We start from the raw sequence: 13,534 nt of genomic DNA, 5'->3' as shown, positions 1-13,534 counted from the left end.
TTAAAAGGAGCACATTAAACTGAAAGAGGAGAGGAGGATCACAGGATAATCCCATGGAACAGGTTTTTTTTTAAATGATCTGTTTTCCTCCAGGTTTGACAAACTGGCATCATGAAGGTTCATGTTTGTCTTAAATACTCTGCTATAACTTGCACTTCATTGCACACTACATATTCTAATCTGCTCTCAGTCTGCAATATGAGTGCTTCATACAACAGGACTTTAGCCAGTTTTTTTAACAGTATGTAGCATTTAAAGATGAATCTATTTGGTTACCCAACAATGCAATAAAGTGCTTTGTGAGATTGACCCAGAACGCCCCTGCCTATAATTCCCACTGACATAAATTATACCTCTCCAAAATAATGTAAACAAAAAAAAAAAAAAAAAAAAAAAAGCAAGCCCAGGCTACTCCAAACAGCTGTATATGTGCGTAAAGATGCACATATTGAATATCTTCAAGCATCTGACCTATTGGTCCTCAAGTATACAAATACCCGAAGGGGGGGTGCAAAGAGGACAAAGCCAGGCTATTTTCAGTGGTGCCCAGCGGCAGAACAAGAGGCAATGGGCACAAACTGAAACACAGGAGGTTCCCTCTGAACATCAGGAAACACTTTTTTCCTGTGAGGGTGACTGAGCACTGGCACAGGTTGCCCAGAGAGGTGGTGGAGTCTCCCTCCTTGGAGATACTCAAAAGCCATCTGGACATGGTCCTGGGCAGCTGGTTCTAGGTGGCCTTGCTTGAGCAGGGTGGTTGGTCCAGATGACCTCCAGAGGTCCCTTCCAACCTCAACCCTTCTGTGATTCTATGAAGTTCAAATTTTAGAAATATATGCTTTCATTTCTGGTGGTTCCTGTACCAATTTCAAGCCACACTCAAGGTTAGTGAGTGAACCAAAGTGAACAGCTTGGAAGCAAACCTACCGATGCTCTTCTAGCCTGCTCTTCCATGGCATCACTGATTCTTGTAAGGTCCAGGACAGGTTAAAAAACTCCCAGACAAACAAGGAATTAATTTTCTGCCTACTTGGTGAGATACCTCACCAAATATTGGCAGAAAAACTCTTTTGCAGAGTAACTTTCCAGAATAACTGTATTCTTTCATCCTTCTAATTGCTTGCTTGTGTGTGTCAGCACAATATCCCATGGACAGAAATTTTCACTCCTTCTTATCTTCTCTTCCTCAAAAAGAAAGCTAGACTCTTGATCTCTGGCACAGGTTCTGCAATATCTCTGTTCAGTCTTTGCCAAAGACTTCCTGTGTGACATAGGTTATGTTGCTTTATTCAAGCAATAATCCACCAAGCTCCCAGTGGTTTCAATGCATCTGAGGAGTTTTAGGCTATAACGTTTGTGTCTCATTTCCTTACTTGTGAAACATAGCTAACAATACTTTCCTTTGGCTGCCCTTTATGCAGCTTCTCCATCTAGAAAATAATGTCTTTGTGGTAGACACAGTCTCCTGCTATATGTTTGACGATGTCTAGCACAATAGGTCGTTCATCTTGGCTGGAAGCCTCTGAGAGCTATCGCTGTCCAAGAGCAGAAGTAGGGAGGAACGCCATTTGCACCCCTGAGTTTTCTTATATGAAAGTTGGAATTTGTCACCCAGAACTACAGCAGATCACAAATAGTATATTTCTTCTGAGGGAAGAAAAATCTGCATATATTTCATCCTGAGGTTTGTGGGCCTGGGCAAGGGGTTACATTTCTGAAAAATAAAAGCTTAGGAAAAAATGGACTGGGCTCAACAAATAACAGTAATACTAGAAAGTGTAATAATTAATGAGACTGACAGCTGAAATGGATCATTCTTTTTTTGCAATATAAGCCTGAAGTGTTACAAACTATCATCTCCAAAACCAGATATTGCACATAATGGTGGAATCTAACACTGCTCCGCAGCAATTTGTCACAAATTCCAGGAGAATGCTGTCTGCATGCACCCTGATATTTTGCACTGCTTGGTGAAAGCAATTCCCTCAAAGAGCAAAGGAAAAAGAAAATGAGCAGTGGGTCCCACAACTCATGTCAAGTTTCCTTTGGTGACTGTCTTCCATTTCTTTTTCATGAGGTCTTTGACAAGCAGCAGCAGTTATAAGATTTTCACTTCCTGGAACATTTCTTGCCAGGCTAAGTGCTAAGGGTTCTTTTTTCTTTCTTTTTTTTTTTTTTTCCTTTTAGGATACACGTACAGCATGACTGGAGGAGAGATTCATGACTTTTCCCAAATTGAATATTGAGCTTTGTGTACTTTCTGATATTCAGTAGGGAGTTCTTCCCATTAGAAATCTTCTTGGGCCAGTTTATGTTAGCCTTCCCATGGCAGAAGAGCAAGGCAAGGTATAACTCAAGTTGAGGAGGAAATCCTGTCATCGTCCTTGAGGAGTAAGAGATTGCTGAGTGTCAGTGAACAGGTTTCTGTACCTTCAGTAAATAAATAAAATCCAAATTAAAACAACGAGACAGTCTCCTTTGTCAGTCATTTGCTGAAGGGAGTCCATGTGTATTGCTCAATCAGGGCTAAGAAAACAAGGTTTAGGCAGTAGAACATGTCAAAAACTGGGAGTTCTGGGAAAAGGTCATGTGAATTCACTCCATATTAGAGATAATTAGGACAATTAGACACCCAGACTAATCATTGTTTGTAACACTGACTAACACTCCTTGCCTTCAGTAGCATTTCATAACTTGTGAACCAAGGGGACATCTGACAGAGACCATAGCATCCCAACAATTTGGCTATGCTGTTTAAGAATGTCCCCCAACCAGAGCTGTCCATCAGATCGCTGGGTGGCAGCAGTGACATTTCGGTAGATGTGTTTAATTACGTGGCTGAAGTAGACCCATCATCAATAGTGCCGACATTTCGAAGAGCTATCACCTCAGCATAAGCCAGCTCTAAAACTAATCTCTTTTCTGTCCTTCTCCATCTGCCCTGACAAATAAAGCCGCATGAGTCAGATTTTTAAACAGAGGTAGTACCTAAACAGAGGTGCAGAGCACAGAAGTCCACTTGAGAGCCCATAAGCAGCCAGTTCCCAGTGCAACCCTTGGTGGCCTGAACATTTCTTGCAGAGCCTAACTTCAGCTGTGGTTCCTCAAATACCTTCAGAAATGACAAGGGAGAAAGAGAAAGGATGGTCCCATAGCGCAAAACACTTGAATCTGCTTTAATTAGCCGGCAGGCAAAAGTTAACCCAAATAAATACAGTTACATTGGCCAGGAAGAGGTGCAAAAGCAGGTAGGTTTTGTCTCACTGGCCTGTGCATGCCCTGGCTGGTAACGCCAGTTGGTGAGCAGCCCCACGCAGCCACCGCTGCAAAGCAGCAAGACTCATGCTCGGGCTTTTCCACTGCTGTGGACTCAAACTGGTGTCATCATCCAAAGCAAAAAGTCAAATCTCTAGGCTCTGAAGAATCAACAAATGTGCTGTTAGAAGTAAAAAATGGGAGGTGTCTTAAGGAAATAACGTAAAAGCAAAAAGAAGGCAAAGCAGCCTGCTAGGGATTTGCAGATGCAGGATGCAGCCGTCTTTGCTTCAAACACACAGCAACTCAGATAGCAACGTTATACAGGATGTAAGTGGGAATCTGTCACTTCTCACTGGGTAACAGAAAACATTTAGTTGTCTTATTTAACATTTTTACTCTTCTTTACTGTTGTGTTTTCACGGCATACAATTTCTTAGAAAGGAAAGGGATTTCTTTGCCTCTCCTGCTTGAAAGCAGGAGCCAGAAGGAATTTGGGGGAGTCCATTTACCCACAGGATCTCAGGGCCAGTGGGGCTCTGCTCACAGCTGTAACAGGAGTGGAAAGAGGGGCACGGAAAAGGGAGCACCAAAAAAGTTGTTTCTCAGCCATCATGCAAACAGGAGCAGGCCAGAGATGCTGCAGCCTGTGACAGCAGAGTGCATCCCTTCTGTGGGGTCCATAAATAACTGAGGATATCCAGGTTACAGCAGGAACCTGACCACTCACTGACATGTCTTACAGCCTGCTGACTGGGGGAGACAAGCACTGGGAACTGATGTGGCTTCACTTCACAGTTTTTCCTCTTGCTTGCTTCTTGGCTGCTCTTCTTGAGTACCAGTGACAGGCACAAACAGGGCAGCAGACAAAGCTCAAGAGTTAGGCCCAGTTTTGTCCTCCACTGCTGCCTCCACCAGACCTTTTGCTGACTGCTGAATTTTCATTTTGTGCCTTGCAAACCTTCCATTAGGTGTTTGAACCAATATTTTGAAAGATGAAAATCATAACATTTCATCTGAGAGGTACTGAAATAGAACAGTCCACTGTTTAAAAATAAATCCAAAACCTCTTCTGCCAATCATCACCTTCTGCCAATGTTGCTCAAGGCAGCAAGTAATTCTTTAAAATAATTCCTTAATAATTAAAACAATTTGGCAAAAGCTATGTTTTTGGTTTTAAAAAAAAAAACCTACATGATATCTATTTTATTCACTGTAGCAGACAGTTCCATTTAAGGAAATTGTTCTTCTCTGTTAAAGCTGTTCCCATAGGGTAACTCTTTTCAGGACTACACCCTGAAAGCTGAGGGCATATTTCCTATTTATGGCCGTACAAAACCAAAACGGCTCTTCTGTAGCCCCGTTCCCAGGGCAGTTCTCCTGAGCTTAGCCATCGCTAGTACGTTTTCCAAACAATTCAACCATACCAATTTGCTACAACCTAGAAATCAATTTTGGGTTTATTTATGATGAAGACAGTTATTATGTTTAGCCACTGGACCTGACTCATGCTCACCTAAACAGCTTCTCAGCCCCTGTCCTCTGCTGCTGACTCAGTGATCCCTGCAGGGAAGGCTGAGACCCCTGCAGCTAGACTGTGTGGGAACACGCTTTTGACAATGAACATGCACTGCAGGCTTACGCAAGCACTCATATATCTACTTAGGCATAATGAAAATGCACTCAGGATAACTTTCCTACAGCCACTTGTTGTTCTTATGTTGCTTCTGTCCACACTGACTTCATGCCAAATTCACCAACAGTTTTCAATTGCTTTTAAGTGCTCCTTTTGAATCTAAAAAGTTGGGTGGAAGTAGCTACTAATTTTGAGTCTTATAACATCCGGCTCCATGTTATAAGTACATTTCTAAATGCTTTTTATATCACCCTTGTGGCCTGTCATTTCTTCTTTTTTTTTTTTTCAGAACCACAACTGACTGGCTGAAGTATAAAAATTGCTGAAGGGCATTTTCTATCACACTTTAGGCAGCTGCACACAAAATTGATGGGAAATTAACTTTCCAAGGTGAGCTGAGTTTAATTCCTAATTTGCTGAAAAGGAGGAAATACTTAAGACATTTTGGCCTTGAAGAACTTGGATCTTGTAAGAAGACAAGAAATTTTCTGACAAACCCCATAGTAACAAACTTTCCTACAGCTTGTTCAGTGCATGAATAATTTTTTTCATCCTCTTTGAAAAGTGAACAGAAATGTATGAACATCAACACTTTTTAAAAACTACAAATTAGAAACCAAAATTATATTGGTGAGGACTTTTTACACAGAACGATTTTGGTACAGTGTGTTTTGATTAGGTGAGATGTGCCTTGAGGAGCACCATGATTTGGTTAGATGGTGTTGACAGTGACAAGCTTAGCTAGTAAGGAGGGCAAGAAATTTGGGGAATCAAGTCCAAGGGAACAGGAAGAAATACTGGACAGACTGAGCATAGCATAGCTTGGCCATTAGGTCTCTCAAGCTGCTGAGGACGCTTCTTCACCTCTCTGCTCCTCCCCTGCTCTCCCAGCTCCTGACATGATGTCCTACAGAAGGACCTGCTCGTATCTTGTGTGCCAAGTTGGAGACTTAGCTGCTTTGTTTTCCCAGTGTTTCTTCTCTTTAAGCCTCTAGAGAGGACTTCTGAATTTAGATTTGTCTCCAAGGTTCCTGAGATCACAATATTTCTTTTTAATATTTTTGTTGCCTCATTGTTATTTTCCCTGATCACTCTCAGATCAATTCCCTTATTCTCTTTCAGCCACCTTGAGTGACATCTCCTGCCTTCCCTCATTCTCTTGCATCTCTTCTTACCTTGATATCAAGTACAGAAGTTTAGGATGGAAGTCTGATTTTTTTCTTTTTTTCTCCATCTCCATATCTTGCTTTCTAATATACCCCAGGCTACATCTAACAGATTGATCAGGAGTTGATCTACATCGAACCTTCATTAAGCAAAATGATGATCAGAGCAGTTGCTGTCTGGCAGGCATCAGACATCTTGTCTGTACTTTATACTGTTCTACTCTAGTTCTTTGCTGTTAAATGCAGTGCTGACTTCTTCAGATATAAGGGTAGGTACTATGTTCACACAGGACATCTGTCTTTATGTCATGGGCTCGTGAGATATCATGAGCGTTTATCTCATGGATATTATGACTTCATCATTAGCTCCTCTCATTCAGTCTTTTATTTTGGGTCACGATGGGTTTTGCAAACCCAAACCGTTTGCCACTGACTTTGTTTTTTATTCTGGGTGACTTATGTTCACAGTGCATCCCTTAAATTTTAGGGCAACACAGTGTTTATCATAGTGACTAAATGATTTAAATCACTGTTGACACTGTCACTTTTACATCATTATAAATACCTTGGCTCCAAAGGATTCAGGCTGTGTGATGAACTCCAATAAATCTCTTCCTTAATATTGTCAGGGCTTGAAATGGAAATGTCTGCAGTAAGGAAAAGACAGAATTGTTAAGGTGTCATACTTACCTCTTTGAAATAAATGGTGAGTTTTTTAATCTTTGCCATCAGGAATGATAAACGTTTCTCCAGTTGCTTATTATAGTCCTGCACTGAAGCCCTCCTGGATTCCCTCTTTGGTTGTGCAGAATTATTAGGGTAGGCCAATGAGGAATATTTTGTATTTTGATGTACAGAGTTAAAATCCGTGGTAAATAAATCTGTGTTTGTCCTGCCCTCAGTGTCCTGAGTCTCTGCAAGAGTAGGGAAAGCTTCTCATTGAAACCAAGACCACTTCATATGAAGCTGACAGAGAAAAGTGTTCTTAAAGTAGGATTAAATTATATCTAAACTCCCTTTGAGTGGTGCTTTTTTTTTATACTCTGAAACAGCTTAAGGTGGCCTCAGTGTAACCAAGGATCAGATTCAAAGAAATACAGTGTCGATAAAAAGAAATACCATTTTTCATTTTTGCTGTGGATGTTTGTGTCTTTCCACACAGTGTTTTAGTATTTGTGAAGGATTTTTGGTAGAAATCAATGAACATTAGAAATTATAAAGTAATATAAGAAGCTGCATTTCATAGAATTATTTTTATGGGCAAAATATCAATGTGTTGGCTTACAGGATTCACAATACAGGGCAGCACTAGGGAGGAAAGGAGCTATAAACCATTCAACCTCACTCGTCTCACGTAGTCTGCACAGAAATCTAAACGCAGACCACTGACAGCTTTAAAATGGAGCAAAATACCTTCAGCAGTCTCACAAAACCGAGGGAAATGTCACATCTAAACCGAAACCGTAAAAAAGAGGAAATAAAGCACAGAAGAAGCTGGGGATCTGGTGGGTGTTTTAAGATGAGAGCTAGGCAGTATTTTATATCCGCTTAAAGAGGCAGGGACACATGAAATGGCACTGACCCCCAGCCCCCTGGCATGGGAGAAGGAGCTCCAGGGACCCGCAGCACCACCAGCGCCGGCCCTGCGGGCATCTCCCCTTTGCACAGAGAGGGATGGCCTCAGCTCCTTCAGCCCCGCAGACAGGCTTTCTCCTGTGTTTCTCATCTTGCCAAAGCTTCCCTCTGTAAGGGAATTTGAGACACAAGGCTCCCTGGGGCAAGCATCAAGTCTGCCATCTGCCTTTTTGTCTAAGACAAGATATATCAGCCAGTGCTCGCTAAACTATGCATATAAACACCAGTTAGGACTAACAGAAGGTATGGGTCTCATAGCTGTTGCATATTGTTTGGGACTCTAAAAGGCTCATTTTCACTTCCTGGTTTTCATAACCTGAAAGATATTTTGTAGTCAAAAATACCAGCCTGGCAACCTGATCTGGCCTTCTAAAGAACACAAGCCCGAGAGACTAATAAAGAGAGGTGTTTGAATTACTGTTTCTTGCAGGAGCGTGGTGCAAATCCTACACCACAGTACCTGAAAATTCATTGTCTAAATGAGTTAAGAGTCAAAACTATGACTGGAATTTAAACACCTCGTTTTTACCATCTATGTGCCAACAAGCTCAACCCTGAAAGCTGACACAGGCATCAAGCCTTCTGCAAAAAATGTCTCTGTATATGAAGCCAGGTAACGGATGAAACAGTGGAAAGTTGTATTCAAGAATATATAATCCTAGGGAATTTTGTACCACCAAAACATGCTATAAAAGGCTTCTTCTGTGCAAGTTCACCAAGCCCTTGACACCACAGACAGCTTCCAGATTAATTCCTGCTTCCTTCAGCAGTTCCCAGTTGCAATCTGGAGAAAATTCTGGCTTCCACCTTGGCTCACCCCTTACTCCAGCAGTATTTCCACAGCAGTTACTGCAGACAGGTGACGTACATGAACAAGGTACGTTAGTGCCTTGCTATACTGTGAGGAAATATTTCACTACAAGCACGTAAAATATTCTGCTAAATTGTTTCATTATGTAAAGTCTTTTAAGAAAAATATCCCAAACCTCAAAACAAGACTTTAAAATAAATATGAAATGTAGCTTAAAAAAGAAAAAAGAGGAGGAGAGGGGAACTTAAATGTTACTGACTTTACTGAATGTCTCTATTCAAATATCTTGCATAAGCAGACATGTCACTTTAATCAGATAAAACCCACCAGGGAAGGTGGTAATTATTTGTATTACTTCTTGACAGCTATAAAAGCTAAAATGTTACTTTGCAAATTCTGTCTGAACTATTTAAACAATTGAAAAATGTGATTTAACAGCTAAAACAAACTTGATTCAGGCTGATCTCTCATTGGCATGTGTGAGATGAACTAAGCTGGCTTTTTGTACAGGGAATAGAAATTAACTGCACAGTGCCCTCACCTAGCATGGTTAAAACCTGATAGTAAATAAACCCCTCAGAAGACCTTGTATTACCACAATGTAAACAGTAGGTGATGGCCATTTCTATACCGAGGCCTAAAACCTCAGTTGACAGTAGCTAGGGTGGGGTTTTACCTTGGAAATTCCCAGAGAGCTTTAGCAGCCGGGCAGCACCACCAGGACCAGTGGATGAGACTGCCTTGCACAGGCAGAGTATGCAAGGAAAGGCAGGAATGAGGTTTTGCAGTACTGTTAGCATTGTCAGGTCTACTCCAAGAAAATGGCATGCCAAGGAGCAAGGCTCGAAGGGTGTAAAACTCCACGCCAGGACTGGTGGTAGACCCTGGGCTGGCCTCAAGAGAGCCATGGATCTGGTTTGCTGGCACACCCACCAAGCCAGCATGGGAGAGGCTTTGCAAACGCAACTCCAGGTTTTCAACCAAGTGAGCTTCCGAGGCCGGGGGGCAGAAGATTTAATCCAGTCCGGCCCTGGGGAAAGCCCTAGGCTAGCTATCACTCACAGGAAACCCTTGCATTTTTTCCTTAAGTACTAGTCTGCCTTACGCCTTTGGTATTTCAGTTGAGAATTAGGACAATGCCAGGAAGCACGGTGATTTCTGACAACAAAATCTGCGTGGCCGGCGTGGAAATAACACAGACGCTACTATCAGAAATCTGCTTCTGCTGATGGGTTGCAGTGTTAATAAACTACCATCACATAGATCGTATTCTCTCTTTCTACATCTTCACAGTCTTTGCTGTGCTTTTCCCTGCTTTGTCTTTATAACAACACCATAGAGAGCTGTTTTCCAGTTTTGCTACCCCAGACTCACCTCAAAACCTCCAAAAACTAGGGTTTCTCTTCAAAAAATCGAAATATCTGAAAAATGAAATAAGAAGTGAGTCACTCCACAGGCAGTGGGATTAATAAAGCCCGGCTCTCTAAAGATTTGTCTTATTTCCCTTTAAGCTCTTTGCTTCCATCAATAACTCAGGTTCCCACATGTCCCTTACATTGTCGCCATGGCAGAAGGGAAAGCCTGAAAACACTTGCTAGCCCGACAGCCAAGAGTAGGCGCTTTGCTACCTGGACCAGGGGCTCCATTTCAATTTCTATGTCAGACAGCCCATAGCTCTGTTTTCAGCCATTCCTTCATCCTCACCGGGGCTAGAAATGTATCTTTAACAAACATCAGAACTGTGATTCCTAATGACTTCCTACTTGCTTCCACCTACTTCTAATGACTACAGTATCAAAAGGGTCAGGAAATAACCGCAAAACTTAGAAATCCTGCACCTGATCTCTCCTTTTTCAAGCAGAAGAAGGGTTAGTCAGACCTGACACTCCAAGAATTTGCTCCTTCTTGCTTTCATATGTCTTTGCTGTCACATTTTGGAAGTCTGCCTCCACCTGCAAGCAGCTCTGCCACTGCTGAACTGAGGGCCTAAAACTCAGTTCCTGTAATCTAAACTCAGCAGCACCAAGAGAGAGTAGTCGTTGCAGGCAAGGGTACTGTCCTCCCCACATCCCCATGTTAGGTGAAACATCAAGGTTTATTCACCTTTCTCACTACCTAGTGGTCTGGTGTAATTCGCTGTAATTGCTTAGTCCTGAAAGATGCTCACCAAAGACACAGGGAACCATCTCAGTTCCTGTAATCTAAACTCAGCAGCACCAAGAGAGAGTAGTCGTTGCAGGCAAGGGTACTGTCCTCCCCACATCCCCATGTTAGGTGAAACATCAAGGTTTATTCACCTTTCTCACTACCTAGTGGTCTGGTGTAATTCGCTGTAATTGCTTAGTCCTGAAAGATGCTCACCAAAGACACAGGAGGAACCATCTAGAAAAGAAGATGATGAGGGCTATTTCAAATTGATGTAAGCAGGTAGCTTTTGTAGAGGCTCACAAAAAGAAAAAAGATCTTGGAGTAAGCCTTATGCACCAGGCACTTACCAGAACAGAGGAAAGCCCACTGAAACACTGAGTTTCCCTGCGACTAATGGAGGCTTAGTGCTCTTGGAAGACCAGCAGCTTGACTAGGAGGTGCGTCTGCTAGTAAATGCTCCTGCCTGCCTGGAGAAGCCCCACGAGTGTCTGGCAGGTGTTGAGGTTAGGACTACTGGAACTGATTGGCCTACCTGTGGAAAACTGAAGTGTTGGGGTTTTTTTCTCTCAACTGGCAAATGTTATCTTTAAATATCTTTAAATTCCTGATGACAGTCAGCCTGGTGCAACAGGGACAGATTCTGTGTTAAGTTCCATCAGTGCAGTGCAATGAACCTGCCCTATTTTGGAAGTTTTCTTTTCATCATTTTTTCATTTTGCAGCCTCCAGCCAGATGCTTACAACTCTGACATCTTCCTGCCAACCCTCTACCATCTTCATGTGTATTAGATCTGTGCTTTTTGATGTACTATCTATTTCCTGTAAATGTTCCAGTACGTTTGCTCCTTCTAATGACTTGCTTTTCTCCTTTTAACAACTTCTTCCTCATGTTGATTTCCTGAAGTACTTATCATTTATTGATGGATAGTTAATTATCACCAGGCAATAGATCTTGCTCAACTCCCTGAAAGCAGCAGCTGACATTTCGTGTGCCTCACTACCAATGATCTTTCACAGTCACAGATATTCTTTGCAGCAGATAATACATGAACCTGCATTTAATCACACCGAATGAGTCAAGGATTCGTCCTTGTCTTTGGTTAAATCTCTGCCTATCTGCAAAAAGTCCTGATCAGTTTCCAGACTTGTCTCTGTTTATCGAGTGATTGATTGCAGGCACCAGCTCTCCTCTACCGACAAAACATTTTACCATACCATCAAATTGCTGATCACAGTTCAGTTTCTCTGTGTGGTTACAACTACTCATCAGAATTATCTATTGCCCCTGCCTGGAGGCATAAACATCAAATCCTCTTGCTCTTCTCCTCTAATGTTCTCACTTTTAATATCTTGTACTTCTGTCTCTTCTTCATGTGGAAATCCATGCCCAATGTTGACGCCAGACTCTGCACTCAGCCCAAGCAAAACGTGCTGTAGCAATTGGAGGCTGGGGAGGCAGCGCGCAATCTCAGGATCTCTTTAAGACCACCAATGCAGCCCTGCAGCTGTGGGGCATTTCTTCTGCCTCTGCTCCCTGCCTGCAAAACCCAGGCCATCCCTTCCAGGCCTAAGTGGTGTTTTCCAGGAGATCCAGATTACCCAGATTTCCTCACTGTGCGGCATCTCCCCAAAGGTCTGGGGGTTTGCTCTGACCCTCATCGTGAAGCAGAGCTTCTGCCACACCGGTAAGAAAGGTAAGAAAGAGCTGGCTCTCTTCAGCCTGGCTGTCTCCTGTGTGCAAAAGCACAAATTTGAGCCACCCCCCTGCGAGAGCCACAGTTGGTGAAGCAGAGTTTGCTGTTTAGTTGAGACAGATGCATGCAGACAACCATAAAACTTTGCAGCCTGACCCCTCTGCCCATGCCACACAGGCACACACAAGTCATATACCATGAAGCTATCTTTGTTGCTGTTAAGACTTATTTGGATCATTTGTTTTTCTTTCCTTTAGCATAGGACTTTGCTCTGCTATCAAAATGCGGGTTAAGATGTCTAAGTGATAGATTCCAAAATGGTAGAAGTTGAACACCTTCCAAAGCTGGACCCAAGCCACTGTCAAAATGTATTTTACCGTTAAAGATGATTACCATCAATTTATGGACCCTATTGTGAGCATGTGAAACAAGATAGGAATATTGATGCTGATGTCTGCTTTTTTGTAAAGCTGTGTCCAAGTTTGGCTGCCATTCCACAGTTGCTGCATGTGATGGAAGAGCTTATCAAACAAAATCTGAGGTTGTCAGGAGAAATGCCATTGCTCTGATACCAGCTGGGACAGTCACTGTGGTTTTAAAACACAGTGAGAGTTCCCTGAGTGAATCAACTGATAACAGATAGGACATTACTCATAGTTTTCCACTTGGCAATTAAACTGGTATTTCATACGCTGTATATACGATTCAATCCTCTTTGCTGGTGTCCTGACTAAATTCAGAGCACAGGACATTTTTTTTAGATAAGAATTTGTCCTATGACTTTGCATCACTGTTTTCTTCCAACACAAGATTGATCTTACCAGGGGAAGTATACATATTGCTTCAGATTGATGACCCCAGGCCTATTGCACTGAGAAAGCAGTGGTAGATGTACAAAACTTCTGGCTGTTAATGAATGGGAAAAGCCTGGTTAATCCTAAGAAGGTGTTATTTAAACTTAATGACTTAGATTTTGTTTTTAAACATGTATCTCTAGTTCTTTCTTTGTTATGGCATTGATATGGCACAGTGTCGTGGTTTAACCCCAGTTGGCAACCAAGCACCACACAGCTGCTCGCTCACCCTCCGTACCCCCCCGGTGGGATGGGGGAGAGAATCGGAAGAGCAAAAGTAAGAAAACTCGTGGGTTGAGATAAGAACAGTTTAATACTTGAAATAATAATAATAAT

The sequence above is a fragment of the Aptenodytes forsteri genome, unplaced genomic scaffold (genome assembly GCF_000699145.1).
Source record: "Aptenodytes forsteri isolate BGI_AS27 unplaced genomic scaffold, ASM69914v1 Scaffold251, whole genome shotgun sequence".
Taxonomy (NCBI): Eukaryota; Metazoa; Chordata; class Aves; order Sphenisciformes; family Spheniscidae; genus Aptenodytes; species Aptenodytes forsteri.
This window is presented reverse-complemented; position numbering follows the sequence as displayed.